The 22,544-nt window shown below is 45.1% G+C and overlaps 1 long non-coding RNA gene across 4 annotated transcripts in view; it reads left to right on the top strand.

Moving 5' to 3' along the window:
• Positions 1 to 22,544, top strand: part of LOC132535719 (uncharacterized) — a 193,712-nt gene that overhangs the window by 19,860 nt on the left and 151,308 nt on the right. For 3 of the 4 annotated variants that reach the window (XR_009547432.1, XR_009547431.1, XR_009547434.1), the window contains exon 3: positions 3,986 to 4,055. This is a non-coding gene — a long non-coding RNA (uncharacterized LOC132535719). Of the gene's footprint in view, positions 1 to 1,010; positions 1,102 to 3,985; positions 4,056 to 22,544 lie in introns of all 4 variants that reach the window. The other variant, XR_009547433.1, reaches the window with a different exon arrangement.

Genomic DNA, 22,544 nt, shown 5'->3' with positions numbered 1-22,544 from the left:
AGCCGGGGGCTCAAACCGGGGTTCATGACTTTTTTTTTCTGACAGAGACAGAGAGAGATACGGAGGAAAAGAGGGGAGACGCCTGCAGCATTGCTTTATGCTCATGAAGATTTCCCCTCTGAATGTGGGGATCAGGGCTTGAACCTGGATCCTTGCGCATGGTTATGTGTACAGTCTAAGAGCATCACCATCTGGCCCTTGAGAGGCTAGATAAATTATACGCACTGGGGGGGTCAGGCTGTAGTGCAGCGGGTTAAGCTCACATGGAGCAAATTGTGAGGGCCAGCGTAAGGATCCCGGTTCAAGCCCTCAGCTCCCCACCTGCAGGGGAGTCACTTCACAGGTGGTGAAGCAGGTCTGCAGGTGTCTGTCTTTCTCTCCCCCTGTCTGTCTTCCCCTCCTCTCCCCATTTCTCTCTGTCCTATCCAACAATGAATGGCATCAACAATAACAATAACAATAATAACCACAACGAGGCTACAACAACAAGGGCAACAAAAAGGGGAAAAATGGCCTCCAGGAGCGGTGGATTCATGATGCAGGCACTGAGTGAGCCCCAGCAATAACCCTGGAGGCAAAAAAATATATATATATACACATTGGCTTTTTTTTTTTTTTTCTCACCAGAGCACTGCTCACCTCTGGCTTAGGGTGGTGTAGGGAATTGAACCTGGGACTTCAGAACCTCAGGCATGAGAGTGTCTTTGCATAAGCATTTTGCTATCTACCCCAATCACACTGAGTTCTTTGCTGGTTCTTAGAAGCCTTGCTTTGGCCAGAGAAAGATAGCTCATTAGGTAGGGTGCATGTCTTACCATGTGCACACCTCACGTTTGAGCCTCAGCTCTACTGGGAGGTGCTAATGATATGGAGGAAACTGGTCTCTTTCTCTCTCTTTCTCTGGAGGAAAAATCAGCTTGGAGCAGTTAGATTGCACAGATATGAGCCTCTGGCATGATAACTCACTCACTAACTAACTAAATATCTTACTTGATCATTTATCGTTTCAGCTTTAACTTCTGCCAAGATTCTGGAAGGGAAAAACCTGAAAAGACTGAACAAATATCATGTGGTGAAGAAATAGCATCATCTACACATATGGTTATTTCACCACATTCAGAACTAAATCTTTTAAAAAAGATTTTATTTATTTATTAATGAGAGAAATTGGAGAGAGAGGTAGAGGTAGAGTTAGAGTGAGAGACAGAGAGAGAGAGAGAGAGAGAGAGAAAGAAAGAGAACCAGACATCACTCTGGTACATGTGCTGCTAGAGATTGAACTCAGGGCCTCATGCTTGAGAACTCACCATTTTATCCACTGTGCTGCCTCCCAGACCACCATAACTAAATCTTAATTGTATTTATTTATTTATTCATTCATTCATTCATTTATTTATATTTATTTATTTTGGATAGAGACAGAGAGACACTGTGAGGGAAGAGAGAGAAAGAGACACCTGCAGCACAGGTTCACCACTTGTGAAACTTCCCTCTTGCAGGTAGGGACCAGGGGCTTGGAGCTGTGTGTCCTTGCTACCATGGTTGTGCGCGCTAAGCTAGGTGTTCTACCTCCTGCTCCCCAGGTTTTCTCTCGTAAGTATCAAATATCCTTTTACAAATATTTTTATTTATTTATTGTTGGATAGAGACAGAGAAAGTAAGAAGGGATGAGGAGAGGTAGAGAGTTTTCGTGTTTTGGATTACATCCCCTCTGAGGTTCTAATACACACCTGAAATGATCTTGCTAAACATACATGCAGGGGCCAGGCAGTGGCCCACCTCGTCAAACACTCATATTCCAGTGCACAAGGACCCAGGTTCAAGCCCCTGGGTCCCCACCTGCAGGGGGAAAGCTTCACAGGTGGTGAAGCAGGGCTGCAGGTGTTTTTCTGTCTCTCTATCTCCCCATCCCCTCTCAGTTTCTCTGTCTCTATCCAATAATAAATAATTACAAATGTTTAAAAAACGTACATACAATGTTTGCCCCATGGAACAGAAGAATATGCCATATTTTTTAATTTTTTTATTTAAGAAAGGATTAATGAACAAAACCATAGGGTAGGAGGGGTACAACTCCACACAATTCCCACCGCCCAATCTCCATATCCCACCCCTTCCCCGATAGCTTTCCCATTCTCTATCCCTCTGGGAGCATGGACCCAGGGTCATTGTGGGTTGCAGAAGGTAGAAGGTCTGGCTTCTGTAATTGCTTCCCCGCTGAACATGGGCGTTGACTGGTCAGTCCAAACCCCCAGTCTGCCTCTCTCTTTGCCTGGTAGGGTGGGTCTCTGGGGAAGCTGAGCTCCAGGACATATTGGTGGTGTCTTCAATCCAGGGAAATCTGGCCGAGAATATGCCATATTTAATAACATACAAAGTGGAGTTTAAAATCCACAGTAGTAAGTGGGAGTAGATATCATAATGATGCAAAGAGACTATCATGCCTGAGGGGCCAAAGCCCCAGGTTCAATTCCACACCATCATAAACCAGAGCAAATCAGTGCTCTGGTAAGAAAAGAAAAGGAAAGAAAAGAGAGAACGAAAATCCAGAATAGCTTCCTAAAAGTTAGTCTGACATAGAACTCTCTGATTGAAAGTGAGAATAAAATTTATTATACTGGTTGTTGGGCGGTAGTACATTGGTTTAAGTGCACGTGGCGCAAAGCGCCAGGACCGGCATAAGGATCTCAGTTAGTTTGCGCCCCTGGCTCCCCACCTACAGGGGAATTGCTTCACAAGCGGTGAAGCAGGTCTGCAGGTGTCTATCTTTCTCTCCCCCTCTCTGTCTTCCCCGCCTCTCTCCATTTCTCTCTGTCCTATCCAACGACGACATCAATAACAACAACAATAATAACTACAACAAGGGCAACAAAAGGGAATAAATAAATATTAAAAAGTTATTATACTAATGACTACACAATTCTATGAATAAACTAAAAACCACTGAATTGGGAGTCGGGCTGTAGTGCAGCAGGTTAAGCACAGGTGGCACAAAGCACAAGGACCGGCATAAGGATCCTGGGTGGAGCCCTGACTCCCCACCTGCAGGGGAGTCGCTTCACAAGTGGTGAAGCAGGTCTGCAGGTGTCTATCTTTCTCTCCCCCTCTCTGTCTTCCCCTCTTCTCTCCATTTCTCTCTGTCCTATCCAACAACAATGACAACAATAATAACTACAGCAATAAAACAACAGGGCAACAAAAGGGAATAAATAAATAAATATTTAAAAAAAAACCCACTGAATTGTACACTGAGTGAATTATCTTTGAATAGCTCTCCTTACAACAAGAGTGATAATAGAATATTTGGTACTGGGGGCCAGTTGGTGGCACATCTGGTTAAGCACACACATTACAGAGCACAAGGACTCAGGTTCAAGGCCTGGGTCCTCACCAGCAGGGGGAAAACTTCACAAGTGTTGAAACGTGCTACAGGTGTCTCTCTCCTTCTCTGTCACCCCCTACCCTCTTGATTTCTGACTGTCTCTATCCAATAAATAAAAATAACAAAAGTTTAAAAAAGAAAGAAGGCTTTTAATTTATTTATTTATTTTTGCCTACAGGGTTATTGCTGGGGCTCAGTGCCTGCACCACAAATCCACTGCTCCTGGAGGCCATTTTTTCCCTTTTGTTGTTTTTATCGGTGTGGTTATTATTATTGTTGCTATTGATGTTGTTGTTTTTGGATAGGACAGAGAAATGGAGAGAGGAGAGGAAGACAGAGAGGGGGAGAGAAAAATAGACACCTGCAGACCTGCTTCACCACCTGTGAAGACTCCCCTGCAGGTGGGGAGCCAGGGGCTGGAACCGGGATCCCGCCGGTCCTTGTGCTTTGTGCCACGTGCACTTAACCCGCTGCGCTACCGCCCGACCTGCAGGTTTATTTTGTGATGTTTCATTTATAAAATCTCTTAATATTTGAAATACTTCTTGTCAATTTTATCAAAATAGAAATGTGTAGAATTTTATGTAATATTTCATATTCCAGCAAATGAAGACTGAATGAAATGGCTGAATTTTCTCAAGAGAAGAATGCAAACGAAGCATCAACAGCACGGGTAGGTTTGGCATCTGAACTAACATGCGTGACTTCCCAAAGTTTTAGTAGGCAGTTGAAATTGTGTGCTTATTTTTTTTTCACTTTTACTTTTTAATTATTTGATAGGACAGGGAGAAATTAAGAGGGAAGGGGCTTAGAGCAGGACAGAGACAGAAAGACACCTGCAGCCCTACTTCACTGCTCATGAAGTTTTCCCCCCGCAGATAGGGACTGGAGGCTTGATCCCTGGCACTTGTACATGGTAACGTGTCTTTAGCCAGGTACGCAACTGCCTGGCCCCTTTGTACTATTTATTGTGTGACTTGACTTTAATGAAAATTTCCAACTTTATGTAATGCGATGTTAGTATTTCTTGTTAGCGAAATACCTGTGATATTTTATTTAAAAACTGATTATACAGGTCGGACAGTAGCGCAGTGGGTTAAGTGCACGTGGCGCAAAGCGCAAGGACCGGCGTAAGGATCCCGGTTTGAGCCCCCGGCTCCCCACCTGCAGGGGAGTCGCTTCACAGGCGGTGAAGCAGGTCTGCAGGTGTCTATCTTTCTCTCCCCCTCTCTGTCTTCCCCTCCTCTTTCCATTTCTCTCTGTCCTATCCAAAGACGAACAACATCAATAACAACAATAATAACCACAACAAGGCTACAACAACAAAGACAACAAAAGGGAGGGGGAATGGCCTCTAGGAGCAGTGGATTCATGGTGCAAGCACTGAGCCCCAGCAATAACCCTGGAGGCAAAAAAAAATGATTATACTTAGGATTACTGATGATATGCTAATAGCATAGTGTCAACTTAGGGAAAATGGAAGAAAGTCCCACATAGCAGAATTTCTGATGGGATGTTATTTACTAAAAGTGCCATTTTGAAAGATGTTAGCAGACCCCGTGTAAGTGTTGAGAATTTGCTGTACACAAGGTAGGAATGTTGCTTCACTTCCAATTTACTTTCTGCTGTAGTCACTTAACAGACAGCGATGGACTTCCTACTGTCTTCTAGATTTTATGCTTGATGTTAGGGATACAAGCACAAGTGGACAATGATCCTTGTCCTCTGAATGTTCACAGTCCTAAGTAGGTAGACAGACACTGTAGACCAAGAAACCTAGTCAGTTGCAACAAGGAAAGGATTTTATTCCAGACTTTAGAATTACAATCCAGGAAACAGACAGTCCCAAGAAGGAACTTGGGTTATGCACCCTACTTGCCCAGGGAGGGGGTCATTTATATATATACACACGGAAAGCTGGGCTAGTCTATGCTCAGGACTGCCCTATGCAGCTTAAGTCTTCAGTGCAGTTCTGGTTGGTGGAAAGTATTCAAGTGGTGATTGGTTAAATGTCAGTCAGGGATGGCCTGTGGCTGGTGGTTTTGGTTCTGCTTCTTACTGGTGGATATCTGGGTCTGGTGAACCTGCCTAGAACAGTACCTGGAGACAGACTGTCAACTATACCTGATTCTGGTTTTTACCGAGACTCAGGATGACTCCTTTTTTTTTTCTCTCATGCTACTTATCACATGTGAATAAATCATTGCAATAATATGCTGTTTGTTGGGAGATTTACGGGCAAGGAGGATATAAACAAAGGAATAAGGGCCAGAGAGGTAGCTCACCAGATGGGATGTGCCTAGCCATGCTGTAGCGGAGCTCTGAGTGCTGGCAGGAGCCCTAGCATCACACAGGAGGTACTGTGACACTGGAAGGAGTTCTGATGCTGTGGTGTCTTCCTCTCCTTCTCCCTCTGAATCAAAAACTTGTTTAAAGTACTGAAATTGTGTGTGCATGAGCCTCCCCACATACCCGAGAGAGAGAGAGAGGGAGAGGGAGGAGAGATACACCTGCTGCACTGGTTTACCAGTCATGGAGCTTCCTCCTCACTCCTTTCAGGTGGGATCTGGGTGCTTGAACCCAGGTCTCTGCACGTAGTAACATGTTTGTTCTACTGGGATTGTCATCGCCAGACACCCTCACTAGTAGTTCTTTTTAATAAATAAATAAATAAATAAATAAATAAATATATAAACACTCTATTAAAAATATTTTTGTATTTATTCCCTTTTGTTGCCCTTGCTGTTTTTATTGTTGTAGTAAATACTCTTTTTTAAAAAGATTTTTTAAAATGTTTATTCCCTTTTGTTGCCCTTGTAGTTATTATTGTTGTTGGTATTGATGTCGTTGTTGATGTCGTTGTTGGATAGGACAGACAGAAATGGAGAGAGGGAGGAAGACAGAGAGGGGGAGACAAAGACGCTTGCAGACCTGCTTCACCACTTGTGAAGTGGCTCCTCTGCAGGTGGGGAGCTGGGATCCTTATGCTAATCCTTGCACTTTGCGCCACGTGTGCTTAACCCACTGCACTACCACCCAACTCCCGTAAATACTCTTTAAAGTAAGGGCACTGATCAGTTCTGGCTATGGTGGTGTGGGGGATTGAACCTGGGACTTCAGAACCTCAGGAATGAGTCTCTTTGCATAACCATTATGTTATCTACCCCTGCCCAACAAGAGAAAAATTTTAAAAATATTTTATTTATTTATTCCCTTTTGTTGCCCTTGTTGCAAGAGAAATTTTATAGTCTGTGTTTGATACTATATTTGCATGTGGGTTGAATCCACTTAATGAGCAAGACTTTAAAATGAAGACCAAGTCATGGAAGAATGAACAGTTCTATAGGATGACTAAGCTCCTGTCGGTCAGGTGACAGTAGCTTTGATCAATGCTTGTAATTTGACACCCTAAAGTGACTTCTTCTAGCATTTGCCCTTCTTCCATAGCCAGTCAACAGCGTCAGGTTGAGCCTTATGTAAAGTTTCGAGACCTCCTTTGAATCTGGAGAGGTGGCAGTCATTGACTATGTGGGTCATAGTCTGTCTGGAGTCGCAGGGGCAGTTCGGGTCGTCTCTGGCTCCCCAGCGATGGAACATAGCGGCGCACCGGCCATGGCCTGTTCGATAGCGATTGAGGAGGGCCCAATCATAACGTGCTAGGTCAAAGCCGGGTTGACGCTTGCAGGGGTCTGTGATGAGGTGCTTGTTCTTTACCTCAGCTGACTGCCAGCTCTGTTTCCTAGAGACTGGAACAGAGAAGTTCAGTGTAGGCGTAGGGGACCAGATTGGGTGACGAGACGTCAAGCGTTGGACAGGGTGGGCGAAGATATCCGCGTATATTGGCAGGTCCGGTCGAGCGTAGACGTGGGAAATGAACTTAGATGATGCCACATTCTGACGAATATCTGGCGGGGCAATGTTGCTAAGAACTGGCAGCCATGGAACCGGGGTGGAACGGATGGTTCCAGAAATGATCCTCATGGAGGAATCTAATTTGGAATCGACCAAGTGGACATGGGGGCTACGGAACCATACTGGGGCACAGTATTCTGCGGTGGAATAGCATAATGCCAGAGATGATGATCGTAGTGTGGAAGCGCTCGCGCCCCATGAGGAGCTGGCCAGTCTTGCAGTGATGTTATTCCTCACGCCCACCTTTGCTGCAGTTTTTATGAGATGTTAGTGAAATGACAGGGTGCGATCGAGAGTAACGCCAAGATAGACTGGCTGGGCTTCATGCCGGAGTCTCGTATCGCCAAGTGACTAAGGTTAAGTAAAGCCAACAGTTGCTTTTTTGTTACTGCCTTCATGTAGAGAGAAGCTCTCCTGTGAACATTCTCAATAACTATTTATTTATTTTGTGTATAGAAACAGAAAGATTGGGAGGCAGAGAGGGAGTGAAAGAGACTCAAGCACCAAAGTTTGCTTCAGTGTATTGGGGGCTCGGCTCGAACCTGGGTCACGCACATGGCAAAGTAGCACACTATCCAAGTGAGCTATTTCGCCTGCCCCAATTATTTTTATTTTAAGAATATTGGTTTCCAGTAGATGATGATGTTCTCTTTTCTCCTTTTACACATGGGCTCCCTTTCACTGGAAAATTAAGCTCTAGGCAATTTTCAGAAAAATCATTTATAGTGTTAATGGTGTGATGGATCATTTTTGTGGGAATAATTATACTAGCTGTTCTCCAAGTGAGATCTAGGGCTCTTTGCAAGTTTTTTTTAGGGAGTCTGCAAGATCAAATCCATTTTCATAATTTTAAGATCTTATTTGCCTTTTTTAAAAAAATTAAAATATTCCCTTTTGTTGCCCTTGTTTTTTATTGTTGTAGTTATTATTGTTGACGTTGTTGTTGGGCCGGACAGAGAGAAATGGAGAGAGGAGGGGAAGACAGAGAGGGGGAGAGAAAGATAGACACCTGCAGACCTGCTTCACCACCTGTGAAGCGACTCCTCTGCAGGTGGGGAGCCGGGGGCTCGAACCGGGATTCTTACACCGGTCCTTGTGCTATGTGCACTTAACCTGCTGTGCCTTTCTACTCTCATCCTTTTTTTTTTTCTAACCTTTTTTAAAAAATTTTATTTATTTTCCCTTTTGTTGCCCTTGTTTTTATCGTTGTTGTAGTTATTGTTGTTGTTATTGCTGTCATTGTTGTTGGATAGGACAGACAGAAATGGAGAGAGGAGGGGAAGACAGAGAGGGGGAGAGAAAGATAGACAGCTGCAGACCTGTTTCACCACCTGTGAAGCGACTCCCCTGCAGGTGGGGAGCCGGGGGCTCGAACCGGGATCCTCACGCGGGTCCTTGCGCTCCGCACTCTCATCCTTTCCTAAGTACATAATGGAGTCTCCCAGAGATTATATGAAGGGCTATGTCATCATTCTGAGCTAATAGAATGTATGTTTCTATATTCTTGTTTTTACAGTTTTATCAACGTAAATTCTAATGTGGTCATAAAGATAAATATAACCACATAAAGAAAAGGTCTAAGGGCTGGGTAGTAGTGCACGTGGTTAAGCAAGGACTCTTGTTCAAGCTCCCGCTTCCCACCCGCAAGGGGTACGCTTCATGCTCCGTGAAGCAGGTCTGCAGGTGTCTATCTTTCTCTCTCCCTCTCTACCTCAACCTCCTGCTTCTCTCTCAGTTTCTCTTTGTCCTATCCTATAAAAATAGAGAAAACCAAATAAACCCAGAAAAAAAAAAAAGCCACTGAAAGCAGTGGATTCATATTGCCAGCACCAAGCCCCAGTGACAAACCTGGTAGCAATAAAAAATAATCACCCCCCCACACAGTTATTTACAGTAAAGAGAGAGAAATAAAAAAGAAGAAAGAAAATAAAAGAAAAGATCCTTAGGGCTGGAAGATAGATCACCTGGTAATGCACATACTTCACCACCTGTCAGGACCCAGGTTCAACACCGCTGTGGGTCACCACCTGAGAGCACCTGCATAGGGGAAGCTTCAGGAGTGGTGGTACAGTGATGTGGTTTCCCTTTTCTCTCCCTCCTGGCCTCTCTCTCTTGTCTTTCACCCTCTATCTGGTGGGGGAGTCTGCCAGGAGTGGAAGAATTGTGTAGGTATGGAGCTTCAGCAATACCTTTGGAGGCAAAAGAAAGTGAGAAGGCTTTTAATGTCCTTAATAATGTTTAAGAGGGCTGGGGAGACAGCATAATGGTTCTGCAGAAACATTTCTTGCCTTAGGCTCAGAGGTCCCAGGTTCAATCCCCAGCCCCACCATAAGCCAGAGCTGAGCAGTGTCCTGGTCTCTCACCGCATCATTCTGTGTATCTCTTTCATTAAAAGCAAATAAACTAAAATATTAAAAAAATAATACTTAACAGTCTGGGAGGTGGCTCACCTGCTTGAGCACACATGTTACAATGTACAAGGACCCAGGTTTGAGCCCTTATTCCGCAATGCAGGGGGAAAGCTTTGTGAGTAGTGAAGCAGTGCTGCAGGTGTCTCTGTCTCTCTCCCTCTCTATCATCCCCTTCCTTCTAGATTTCCAGCTGTCTCTATCGTATAAATGAATAAAGGTAATAAAAAACATTAAAGATAATACTTGAGACCAGTAGTCCTTAAACTTTAAAGTGGGAGAACTAAATAAGGTATTTATTATTAGCATTCAACATGCAAATACAGTTGTCTGGTTAATTAGTGAAAGTTTTTTTTTCAGTTCACAACCACAAGTACTATGATTTTATTTTCCTCAAGAGGTATAACCTTTTCTCCTGTTTGTTGCCCCTTTTTATATTTATTTATTTATTTATTTATTTTGCTTTTGTTACCCTTATTGTTTTTTATTGTTGTAGTTATTATTGTTGTTGTTACTGATGTAAGTCATTGTTGGATAGGACGGAGAGAAATGGAGAGAGGAGGGGAAGACAGAGAAGGGGAGAGAGAAAGATAGACACCTGTAGACCTGCGTTACCGCCTGTGAAGCGACTCCCCTGCAGGTGGAGAGCAGGGTTCGAACACCCTTGCTGTCTATCGTTGTAGTTATTATTGTTGTTGTTATTGCTGTCATTGTTGTTGGATAGGACAGAGAGAAATGGAGAGAGGAGGGGAAGACAGAGAGGGGGAGAGAAAGATAGACACCTGCAGACCTGCTTCACCGCCTGTGAAGCGACTCACCTGCAGGTGGAGAGCTGGGGTTCGAACACCCTTGTTGTTTATCATTGTAGTTATTATTGTTGTTGATATTGCTGTCATTGTTGTTGGATAGGACAGAGAGAAATGGAGAGAGGAGTGGAAGACAGAAGGGGGAGAGAAAGATAGACACCTGCAAACCTGCTTCACCGACTGTGAAGCGACTCCCCTGCAGGTGGAGAGCTGGGGTTCGAACACCCTTGTTGTTTATCATTGTAGTTATTATTGTTGTTGTTATTCCTGTCATTGTTGGATAGTAGAGAGAGAAAAAGAGAGAGGAGGGGAAGACAGAGAGGGGGAGAGAAAGATAGACACCTGTAGACCTGCTTCACCGCCTGTGAAGTGACTCCCCTGCATGTGGAGAGCCGGGGTTCGAACACACTTGTTGTTTATCGTTGTAGTTATTATTGTTGTTGTTATTGCTGTCATTGATGTTGCATAGGACAGAAATGGAGAGAGGAGGGGAAGACAGAGAGGGGGAGAGAAAGATAGACACCTGTAGACCTGCTTCACCGCCTGTGAAGCGACTCCCCTGCAGGTGGAGAGCTGGGGTTCGAACACCCTTGCTGTCTATCGTTATAGTTATTATTGTTGTTGTTATTGCTGTCGTTGTTGTTGGATAGGACAAACAGAAATGGAGAGAGGAGGGGAAGACAGAGAGGGGGAGAGAAAGACGCCTGCAGACCTGCTTCACCGCATGTATAGCGACTCCCCTGCAGGTGGAGAGCCGGGGTTCGAACACCCTTGTTGTTTATCGTTGTAGTTATTATTGTTGTTGTTGTTATTGCTGTCATTGTTGTTGGATAGGACAGAGAGAAATGGAGAGAGGAGGGGAAGACAGAGAGGGGGAGAGAAAGATAGACACCTGAAGACCTGCTTTAACGCCTGTGAAGCGACTCCCCTGCAGGTGGAGAGCCGGGGTTCGAACACCCTTGTTGTTTATCATTGTAGATATTATTGTTGTTGTTATTGCTGTCATTGTTGTTGGATAGGACAAACAGAAATGGAGAGAGGAGGGGAAGACAGAGAGGGGGAGAAAAAGATAGACACCTGCAGACCTGCTTCACCGCCTGTGAAGCGACTCCCCTGCCGGTGGAGAGCTGGGATTCGAACACCCTTGCTGTTTATCATTGTAGTTATTATTGTTATTGTGATTGCTGTCATTGTTGTTGGATAGGACAGAGAAAAATGGAGAGAGGAGGGGAAGACAGAGAGGGGGAGAGAAAGATAGACACCTGAAGACCTGCTTTAACGCCTGTGAAGCGACTCCCCTGCAGGTGGAGAGCCGGGGTTCGAACACCCTTGTTGTTTATCATTGTAGATATTATTGTTGTTGTTATTGCTGTCATTGTTGTTGGATAGGACAAACAGAAATGGAGAGAGGAGGGGAAGACAGAGAGGGGGAGAAAAAGATAGACACCTGCAGACCTGCTTCACCGCCTGTGAAGCGACTCCCCTGCCGGTGGAGAGCTGGGATTCGAACACCCTTGCTGTTTATCATTGTAGTTATTATTGTTATTGTGATTGCTGTCATTGTTGTTGGATAGGACAGAGAAAAATGGAGAGAGGAGGGGAAGACAGAGAGGGGGAGAGAAAGATAGACACCAGCTTCACGGCCTGTGAAGATAGTCCAGCTTCACGGCCTGTGAAGCGACTCCCCTGCAGGTGGAGAGCCGGGGTTCGAACACCCTTGTTGTTTATCGTTGTAGTTATTATTGTTGTTGTTATTGCTGTCATTGTTGTTGGATAGGACAGAGAGAAATGGAGAGAGGAGGGGAAGACAGAGAGGGGGAGAGAAAGATAGACACCTGCAGACCTGCTGCACCACCTCTGAAGTGACTCCCCTGCAGGTGGTGAGCCAGGGTTCGAACACCCTTGTTGTTTATCATTGTAGTTATTATTGTTGTTGTTATTGCTGTCATTGTTGTTGGATAGGACAGAGAGAAATGGAGAGAGGAGGGGAAGACAGAGAGGGGGAGAGAAAGATAGATACCTGCAGACCTGCTTCACCGCCTGTGAGCAACTCCCCTGCAGGTGGAGAGCCGGGGTTCGAACACCCTTGTTGTTTATCGTTGTAGTTATTATTGCTGTTATTATTGCTGTTATTTTTGTTGGATAGGACAGAAATGGAGTGAGGAGGGGGAGACAGAGAGGGGGAGATAAAGATAGATACCTGCAGACCTACTTCACCGCCTGTGAAGCGACTCCCCTGCAGGTGGAGAGCTGGGGTTCGAACACCCTTGTTGTTTATCATTGTAGTTATTATTGCTGTTATTATTGCTGTTATTTTGTTGGATAGGACAGAAATGGAGTGAGGAGGGGGAGACAGAGAGGGGGAGATAAAAATAGATACCTGCAGACCTGCTTCACCGCCTGTGAAGCGACTCCCCTGCAGGTGGAGAGCTGGGGTTTGAACACCCTTGTTGTTTATCATTGTAGTTATTATTGTTGTTGTTATTGCTCTCATTGTTGTTGGATAGAACAGAAATGGAGAGAGGAGGGGAAGACAGAGGGGGGAGAGAAAGGTAGATAACTGTAGACCTGCTTCACCGCCTGTGAAGCGACTCTCCTGCAGGTGGAGAGATGGGGTTCGAACACCCTTGTTGTTTATCGTTGTAATTATTATTGTTGTTGTTATTGCTGTCATTGTTGTTGGGTCGGACAGACAGAAATGGAGAGAGAAGGGGAAGACAGAGAGGGGGAGAGAAAGACACCTGCAGACCTGCTTCACCGCCTGTGAAGCGACTCCCATGCAGGTGGAGAGCTGGGGTTCGAACACCCTTGTTGTTTATCATTGTAGTTATTATTGTTGTTGTTATTGCTGTCATTGTTGTTGGATAGGACAGAAATGGAGAGAGGAGGGGAAGACAGAGAGGGGGAGAGAAACATAGACACCTGTAGACCTGCTTCACCGCCTGTGAATCGACTCTCCTGCAGGTGGAGAGATGGGGTTCGAACACCCTTGTTGTTTATCGTTGTAATTATTATTGTTGTTGTTATTGCTGTCATTGTTGCTGGGTCGGACAGACAGAAATGGAGAGAGAAGGGGAAGACAGAGGGGGGAGAGAAAGATAGACACCTGCAGACCTGCTTCACCGCCTGTGACGCGACTCCCATGCAGGTGGAGAGCCGGGGTTCGAACACCCTTGTTGTTTATCATTGCAGTTATTATTGTTGTTGTTATTGCTGTCATTGTTGTTGGATAGGACAAACAGAAATGGAGAGAGGAGGGGAAGACAGAGAGGGGGAGAGAAAGATAGATACCTGCAGACTTGCTTCACCGCCTGTGAGCCACTCCCCTGCAGGTGGAGAGCCGGGGTTCGAACACCCTTGTTGTTTATCATTGTAGTTATTATTGCTGTTATTATTGCTGTTATTGTTGTTGGATAGGACAGAAATGGAGAGAGGAGGGAAAGACAGAGAGGGGGAGAGAAAGACACCTGCAGACCTGCTTCACCGCCTGTGAAGCGACTCCCCTGCAGGTGGAGAGCCGGGGTTCGATCACCCTTGTTGTTTATCGTTGTAGTTATTATTGTTGTTGTTATTGCTGTCATTGTTGTTGGATAGGATCGAGAGAAATGGAAAGAGAAGTGGAAGACAGAGGGGGAGAGAAAGACAGACACCTTCAGACCTGCTTCACCGCACGTGAATTGACCCCTTGCAGGTGGGGAGCCGGGGGCTCGAACTGGTATCCTTACATTGGTCCTTGTGTTTCGCACCATGTGCACTTACGTGCGCTAAACCTGCTTCCCGGCTCCCCAAAGTGTATCTTTTTTTTTTTTTTTAATTTCTTTATTGGGGAATTAATGTTTTACGTTCAACAGTAAATCCAATTCTTTGTACATGTATAACATTCCCCAGTTTCCCATATAACAGTACAACCTCCACTAGGTCCTCTGTCATCCTTCTTGGACCTGTATTCTCCCTCCCACCCACCCCAGAGTCTTTTACTTTGGTGCAATATGCCAGTTCCATTTCAGGTTCTACTTTTGTTTTCTTTTCTGATCTTGTTTTTCAACTTCTGCCTGAGAGAGAACTATATCTTTTTTTTATATTTTTGTAATTTTATTTATCTTCCCTTTTGTTGCCCTTGTTGTCTTTTTGTTGTTGTTGTTGTTGTAGTTGATGTCGTTGTTGGATAGGACAGAGGGAAATGGAGAGAGGAGGGGAAGACAGAGGGGGAGAGAAAGACAGACACCTGCAGATCTGCTTCACTGTCTGTCAAGCGACTCCCCTGCAGGTGGGGAGCCGGGGGCACGAACCGGGATTCTTATGCTGGTCCTTGCGCTTAGCGCCACCTGCGATTAACCGCTGCGCCACCGCCCGGCTCCCAGAAGTATATCTTTTAAAACAGATTTACTTATTTTCATGAGAGATAGTGAAACCAGAGTATTGCTCAACTCTGGCATAAGGTTGACTGGTGATTGAACCTGGGAATTGTGACATCTCGGGCATGGAGGTCTGAAGGTTTACCACTATATAATCTTCTGGCCATAATCTATAATTTTTAATCAAATCTGAATTTAAAATAATAAAAAAAACTCTTGTTGATCGAACAGATTAAGATACTACAAGTTTGGGAGTAAATGTAGGGGGCTTCTAGGAGTGTGTTTATGGGAACTACAGGTACATAGGGAGTTTAGGAGATGTAGGTGAGTATAGATGTGTAGCGAGGTGAGAGCCCAAGGAATGACTCCCACTCCTAGGTATAGGATCTCGAGGCTTTGGGCGGGGAGCCCTGTACCGCATGAACATCTGGCCAGCTGACCAATGGGCCTGCAAACACCTGAAGCTCTGTGAGCATTGCGTAGAGGGTGATAGAGCAGAGCACACAACCTCTCTGGCTGCGTGTGGAAACAATGTCAGCCTGAGGAACCAGGACACTGTGTGGCCCAAGCTGAAGCAGTCAAAGGTTGCTCTGTCTGTAACCAGTCAGTATCTTGTTCAGCTGCCCACCACCACCCTACCTATGAACTGAAGACTATCACAACAGGGAGTCCCCCAATCCCTCAAGCCCACAGTCCTGGCTTTGATAGAGCCAGCTTCGTTGAGGGTGTCTGCAGGCAGTGAATGGCCTTCTCTGTGTTATGCTTCCTCAAGGCCAAGGACAGCACTTACCAAACTCTAATCTGACCCCCTTTGGGCCTGGATTCCACACTGAGGGGCAAAGAGGATGAAGAGGCTGCCCTCTTGGCCCCTGTGTGGGCACTACGGGTGGGGAAAGCTTTCACAAGCACCCCCCCTCCCCATTTCTGGCCCCTGTGGCACCGGGAAGGCTCCACAGTGCTGCTCCATTTCCCCTCCTGCCCTGGGCCTGCAGCCGAGCATACCCCCACACCTCACCCCTGTAGGGTCCCCCTCACCCAACATTGGGGTCTGTGCCCAGTGATTCCCACCTGCCTGACCTGAGCCCTGCCCCCAAATAAAGAAACTCTTTCCAAAAAAAAAAACTAAGTTTTGATAGTTTTTTTTTTTTTTTTTTAAGTACTAGAGAAAAGGATAATGTAGCCGGGTAATGGATTAAAATACAGAGTCCAGAAAGACTTAAATACTTCCGGGGACTTAAGTTAATTGTAATGGTGATCTTTCTAGTCAGCAGAGAAAAGAATAGTCAATAAATGATGTTAAAACAACTAACTTTTGGGAATCAGCGGTAGCCCAGAGGGTTAAGCATGTGTGGTACAAAGTGCAAGGACCAGCGTAAGGATCCGAGTTCGAGCCCCCGGCTCCCTAGCTGCAGGGGAGTCGCTTCACAAGTGGTGAAGCAGGTCTGCAGGTGTCTGTCTTTCTCTCCCCCTCTCTGTCTTTCCCTCTCTCCATTTCTCTCTGTCTTATCCAACAAAGATGACATCAGTAACAATGACAATAATAACTACAACAACAACAAAAAAGGGCAGCATACAACAACCATGAAAAACAACAAGGGCAACAAAAAGGAAAATAAATTAAAAAAAGTTAAACACACACACACACACACACACACACACGGGCAACAAAAGAGAAAATAAATATAATATAAAACAACAACAACAACAACAAAAAACCCAGCTAACTTTTGAGAAACAACCATAACACAGCTGGATTCCTGTCTTTTTTTTTATTTAGATTTTATTTATTTATTTATTTTTATAATCTTTATTTACTGGATAGAGATAGCCAGAAATTAAAAGGAAGGGGGAGATAGAGAGGAAGAGAAACAGAGAGACACCAGCACTCTACTTCACCATTCGGGAAGCATCCCCCTGCAGGTGGGACCAGGTGCTTGAACCTGGGTCCTTATACATTGTGACTTGTGTGCTTAACCAGTTGTGCCACCACCCAGTCCCCAGATTTTATTTATTAATGAGAAAGATAGGAGGAGAGAGAGAGAGAAAGAACCAGACCATCACTCTGGTACATGTGCGCCGGGGATTGAACTCAGGACCTCATGCTCAAAAATCCAATGCTTTATCCATTACGCCACCTCCCAGACCCCTACCTCAGTCTTCATGTCCAAATAAAGTTCGGGTGCATTAAAGCAATAATCATTAAAACGGTAGAAGAAAACAGCAAATCAGAAAGCAAGAATAAAAAACTGAATTAATAAATATTTTGTTTATAAATATATGAGAGAGTGAAGGAGGGAGATAGAGAACACGCCAGGTGGCAGTGCACCTGGTTAAGCGCACACACTACAGTGCACAAGGACCCAGGTTCAAGCCCCTGGTTCCCACCTGCAAGGGGGAAAGCTTCCCAAGTGAGGTGCTGGTATCTCTCTGTCTCTCTTCCTCTCTATCTTTCCCCTCATCTCTCAATTTCTCTCTGTCTCTATCCAATAATAAATAAAATAAAAAAAAGAACCCGAGCATTACTCTGGCATATGCACTGTTAGAGGCTGAATGAGGGACTTATGAGGGACCTCATGCCTGAAGCTCTGAGTACCCAAGTTCTCTCCCCAGCACCACCATACCTAGAGCTGAGCAGGGCTCTATTTTTTCTCTCTTTGTATCTTTCTCTCTGTATCTCTTTCATTAAAAAATAGATAAATAGAAAAATGGGAGGTGATGTGGTGGATAAAGCCTTCGATTTTCAAGCATGAGGTCCCAAGTTGGATCCTTGGCATCATGTGTTCAAGTGATACTCTGGTTCGCTTTCTCTCTCTCTCTTTTTAATATGTATTTATTTATTTAGCGCATCCAGGGTTATTGCTGGGGCTCGGTGCCTGCACTACGAATCCACTGCTCCTGGAGGCTATTTTCTTTTGTTGCCCTTGTTTATCGCTGTTGTGGTTATTATTGTTGTTGTTATTGTTGTCGTTGGATAGGACAGAGAGAGAAATGGAGAGAGGAGGCGAAGACAGAGACGGGGAGAGAAAAATAGACACCTGCAGACCTGCTTCACCGCTTGTGAAGCGACCCCCCTGCAGGTGGGGAACCGGGGCCTCGAACCGGATCCCTACGTGGGTCCTTGCGCATTGCGCCATATGCACTTAACCCGCTGCGCTGCCGCCTGGCCCCCAATATTTATTTATTTATTCCCTTTTTGTTGCCCTTGTTGTTTTATTGTTGTAATTATTATTATTATTATTTTTATATTTATTTTCCCTTTCGTTGCCCTTGTTTTTTATTGTTGTTGTAGTTATTATTGCTGTTGTTACTGATGCGGTCATTGTTAGACAGGACAGAGAGAAATGAAGAGAGGAGGGGAAGACAGAGAGGGGAGAGAAAGACAGACAGCTGCAGACCTGCTTCACCCCCTGTGAAGCGACTCCCCTGCAGGTGGGGAGCCGGGGGCTCGAACAGGGATCCTTATGCTGGTCCTTGTGCGTTGCACCACGTGCACTTAACCCACTGCGGTACCGCCCGACTCCCTATTGTTGTAGTTATTATTATTGTTGTTCTTGATGTCATCGTTGTTGGATAGGACAGAGAGAAATGGAGAGAGGAGGGAAAGACAGAGAGGAGGAGAGCAAGATAGACACCTGCAGACCTGCTTCACCGCCTGTCAAGCGACTCCCCCGCAGGTAGGGAGCCGGGGGCTCCAACCGGGATCCTTACACTGGTCCTTGCGCTTTGCGCCACCTGCGCTTAGCCGGCTGCTCTACCGCTCGGTCCCCACTGCTGGTATCTTATAATCTTGTAAAACCACTGGTTATATATAGAAAATGAAAAGAATGAAAAATGAGCAATGCCTGCATTTTTCTAAGGGGAAGTTTATTTAGGAAATACTGTAGTACACCCCCCCCCCCCGTGGGGGCGGTTTTTCTGCAAAGGTGCTGAGGGCTAGAAGGCAGGTTGCAGAATGTTTGACAGAAAAAAAAAACGCAGATGGCCAACACACAGCAACTGGTACTCAACTGTAGTCATGATTAAAGAAGACGGACTATAAGGCCGTTGAGAAATATTACCCGGCACTCAGACTGATGAGTATGTTAAAGGCTGGTGAAGGTGCAGGGAAACACTACACAGTGTGAGAGTGAATCTAGTCTTTTTTTTTTTTTTTTTTTTTTCACCAGACGACTGTTCAGCTCTGGCTTTATGGTGAACCTGGTACCTTTGGTGCCTCAGACATGAAAGTCTTTGCATAACCAATATGCTGTCTGCCCAACCCTCCATACATTTTTGCGGGAGGACACTTTTAGCTACATCTGGCAAAAGAAAATAGAGGTCTACATATGATATGCGGAGCATGTAGGAAATAACATAAAGTAGCAAAATAACTCACTTGGATCGTGCACAGCTTGCCATGTACTTGACTGAGGTTCAAGCCTGGCTTTTACCCCATTGAAAGAAGCTTTGGGACTGTGGCCTCTTTCACTACTCTCTCTCTTTTCTCTATGCTTCTCTGTCTTTAAAAAAAAAAAAAAGACAGAGCTAAGTAGTGCTCTAGTGTAACAACAACAACAATAACAATAACAGCACGGAATACTTAGGCTAAAATGAAAAGATCCATATCTGGGGTTAGGAGCTAGTGTATGTGGTAGAGCTTATACCTTATGGGCGAATCCCTGGGTTCAAGTACTGGTATCACATGAGAGCACTATGGATTGAGCCTAGAGGAGCTTCGTGACAGTGAAGCAGTGCTGTGATGTCTTTCCTCTTCCTCTCCTCTTTCTCCTCCTCATCTTCCTCCTTCTCCTCTCTCTTAGAAAAAAAAAGGGCATAATGGTTCTGCAAAAGTCTTTCATGCCTGAGGCTCTGAAGTCCCAAGTTCAATCCCCAGCACCACCATAAGCCAGAGCTGAGTAGTGTTCTGGTCTCTTTCTCTTTTTATTTTTAAATCTTTTAATTTTTTAAAATATTTATTTATTCCCTTTTGTTGCCCTTGTTTTATTGTTGTAGTTATTATTGTTGTTATTGATGTCGTTGTTGTTGGATAGGACAGAGAGAAATGGAGAGAGGAGGGGAAGACAGAGACGGGGAGAGCAAGATAGGCACCTGCAGACCTGCTTCACCGCCTGTGAAGCGACTCCCCTGCAGGTGGGGAGCCAGGGGCTTGAGCCAGGATCCTTATGCCGGTCCTTGCACTTTGCTCCATGTGCGCTTAACCTGCTGCGCCACTGCCTGGCTCTTCTCTCTCTCTCTGTACCCCTCCTACCTTATGCTTTTGTTCACTAATCCTTTCTTAAATAAAAAATTAAAAAAAAAATAAAATAAATGAAATTATACAAAAAATTGAGGGGTCCAACAAAGGACCTACCTAGTAAAGAACATACATTAACATGTACAGGGACTCAGGTTCGAGCCCCAGGTCACTTCAGGGGAGCACCTGAGGGGGAGGAAGGTTGGCCAGTAGTGGAGTAGCGGTGCTTTAGTGTCTCTTCTCTCTTTTTTAATTTTAATTTTTTATTTATTTATAAAATGGAAATATTGACAAGATCGTAGCATAAGAGGGGTACAACTCCACACACTTCCCACCACCAGAACTTCGTATCCCCTCCCCTCCCCTGAGAGCTTTCCTATTCTTTATCCCTCTGGGAGTATGGACCCAAGGTCATTGTGGGTTGCAGAAGGTGGAAGGTCTGGCTTCTGTAATTGCTTCCCTGCTGAACATGGGTGTTGGCACATCGATCAAAGCAAAGGTGTACTATAGTTTGCAGTGAGTTAGTAAATGTAGCTAGCAAGTAGACCTCAAAACGAAACGATAAAGTACCTAATGAAATAGCTTCTTCTTAGACCTAGATATCCTCCTCAACTATCTCCTATTACATGTCCCTCAATCACTCCAAAGCTAACTGTGTCTCTTCTCTCTGCCTCTAAGGGAAAAGAAAAAAAAATGGCCATTGGGAGTGGTGGAATTGTGCAGGTGCTGAGTCCTAGAAATAACCTTGGTGAGGAGAAAGGAAGGAAAGAGAAAGGAAAAGAAAAAAAGAGAAAGAAAAGAAAGGAAGAGAAAAGGAAAAAAGTAATGGAGGGGGCTGAGCGGTAACGCAAAGGGTTAAGTGCACATGGAGCAAAGTGCAAGGACCTGCTTAAGGATCCCGGTTCGAGCCCCCGGCTCCCCACTTTTGGGGGGGTGGGGGGGTCGCTTCAAAAGCAGTGAAGCAGGTCTGCAAGTGTCTCTTCCCCTCCTCATTCGATTTCTCTCTGACCTATCTAACAACAATGACAACAATAACAATAACAATAATAACAGCAACAATAAACAACAAGGGCAACAAAAGGGGGAAAATAGCCTCCAGGAGCTGTGGATTCGTAGTGTGGGCACCGAACCCCACCGATAACCCTAGAGGTAAAAAAAAAAATCCTGGTTCCAACCCCCAGCTCCCTACCTGCAGGGAGGGGGTCGCCTCACAAGCCATGAAGAAGGTCTGCAGGTGTCTTTCTTTTTTTTTCTTTTCTATTTTTTTATATATTTTTTTCCCTTTTGTTGCCCTTGTTTTTTTTATTGTTGTTGTAGTTATTGATGTTGTTGTTAGACAGGACAGAGAAAAATGGAGAGAGGAGGGGAAGACAGAGGGGGTGAAAGAGACCCTTGCAGACCTGCTTTACCGCTTTTGAAGTGACCCCCCACCCCCAAGTGTGGAGCCAGGGGTTTGAACCGGGATCCTTAAGCTGGTTCTTGCACTTTGCGCCATGTGCGTTTAACCCACTGCGCTACCTCCCGACTTCCAGTGTCTATCTTTCTCTCCCTCTCTGTCTCCCCCTCCTCTCTCCATTTCTCTCTCCATTTCTCTCTGTCCTATCCAACAACAATGACACCAATAACAACAACAATAATAATGACAACAATGATAAACAACAAGGGCAACAAAAGGGAAAAAATAGCCTCCAGGAGCAGTGGATTCATAGTGTAGGCACTGAACCCCAGCAATAACCCTGGGGACAAAAAAAAAAAGAAAAAAGAAAAGGAAGAAAAAAGGAAAGTAGGAAGAAGAGAAAGGAGGGGGCTAGGCAGTGGCACATCTGGCTGAGCACACATGTTATACTATGCATGGACCCCAATCATAGCCCCTCCCCCAAGTCGCCACCTTCAAGGGGGAAGCTTTCCAAGACGAGAAGCAGTGCTGCAGGTCACTCTCCACTCCCTTTCTGCCTTCCCTTTCGATTTCTCTCTGTCTCTAGCCAATAAATAACAAATAAATAAAATATTTAGGGCCTAGGTGATGGTGTACTTGGTTAAGTGCAGACATTATATGGTGTACAAGGACAAAGGTTCAACCCCCTGGTCCCCACCTGCAGGAGGAAAACATCACGAGCAGTAAAGCAGTGCTGCAGGTGTCTCTCTCTCCCTCTCTATCTCCCCTTCTCTCTCTATTTCTCTCTGTCCTATCAAATAAGTAAATAAATTTATAAAAGAAATAAAAATAAAATATTTAAAAGGAAAGAAAGACTGAATTTACCGTGGGGGCGGGGGTGGCCGGCCACCTCCCAGTTGTGTCTGCACGGAACTAGGTTTGTTCCCAGGAAGCACGTTAAAAATATGTCTACAAAAAATATATATGTCTACATGGGGAGTCGGGCGGTAGAGCAGCGGGTTAAGCGCAGGTGGCACATAGAGCAAGGATCCCGCTTTGAGCCCCTGGCTCCC

This window comes from Erinaceus europaeus, chromosome X (assembly GCF_950295315.1).
Source record: "Erinaceus europaeus chromosome X, mEriEur2.1, whole genome shotgun sequence".
NCBI classification, from domain to species: domain Eukaryota; kingdom Metazoa; phylum Chordata; class Mammalia; order Eulipotyphla; family Erinaceidae; genus Erinaceus; species Erinaceus europaeus.
This window is presented reverse-complemented; position numbering and strand designations above follow the sequence as displayed.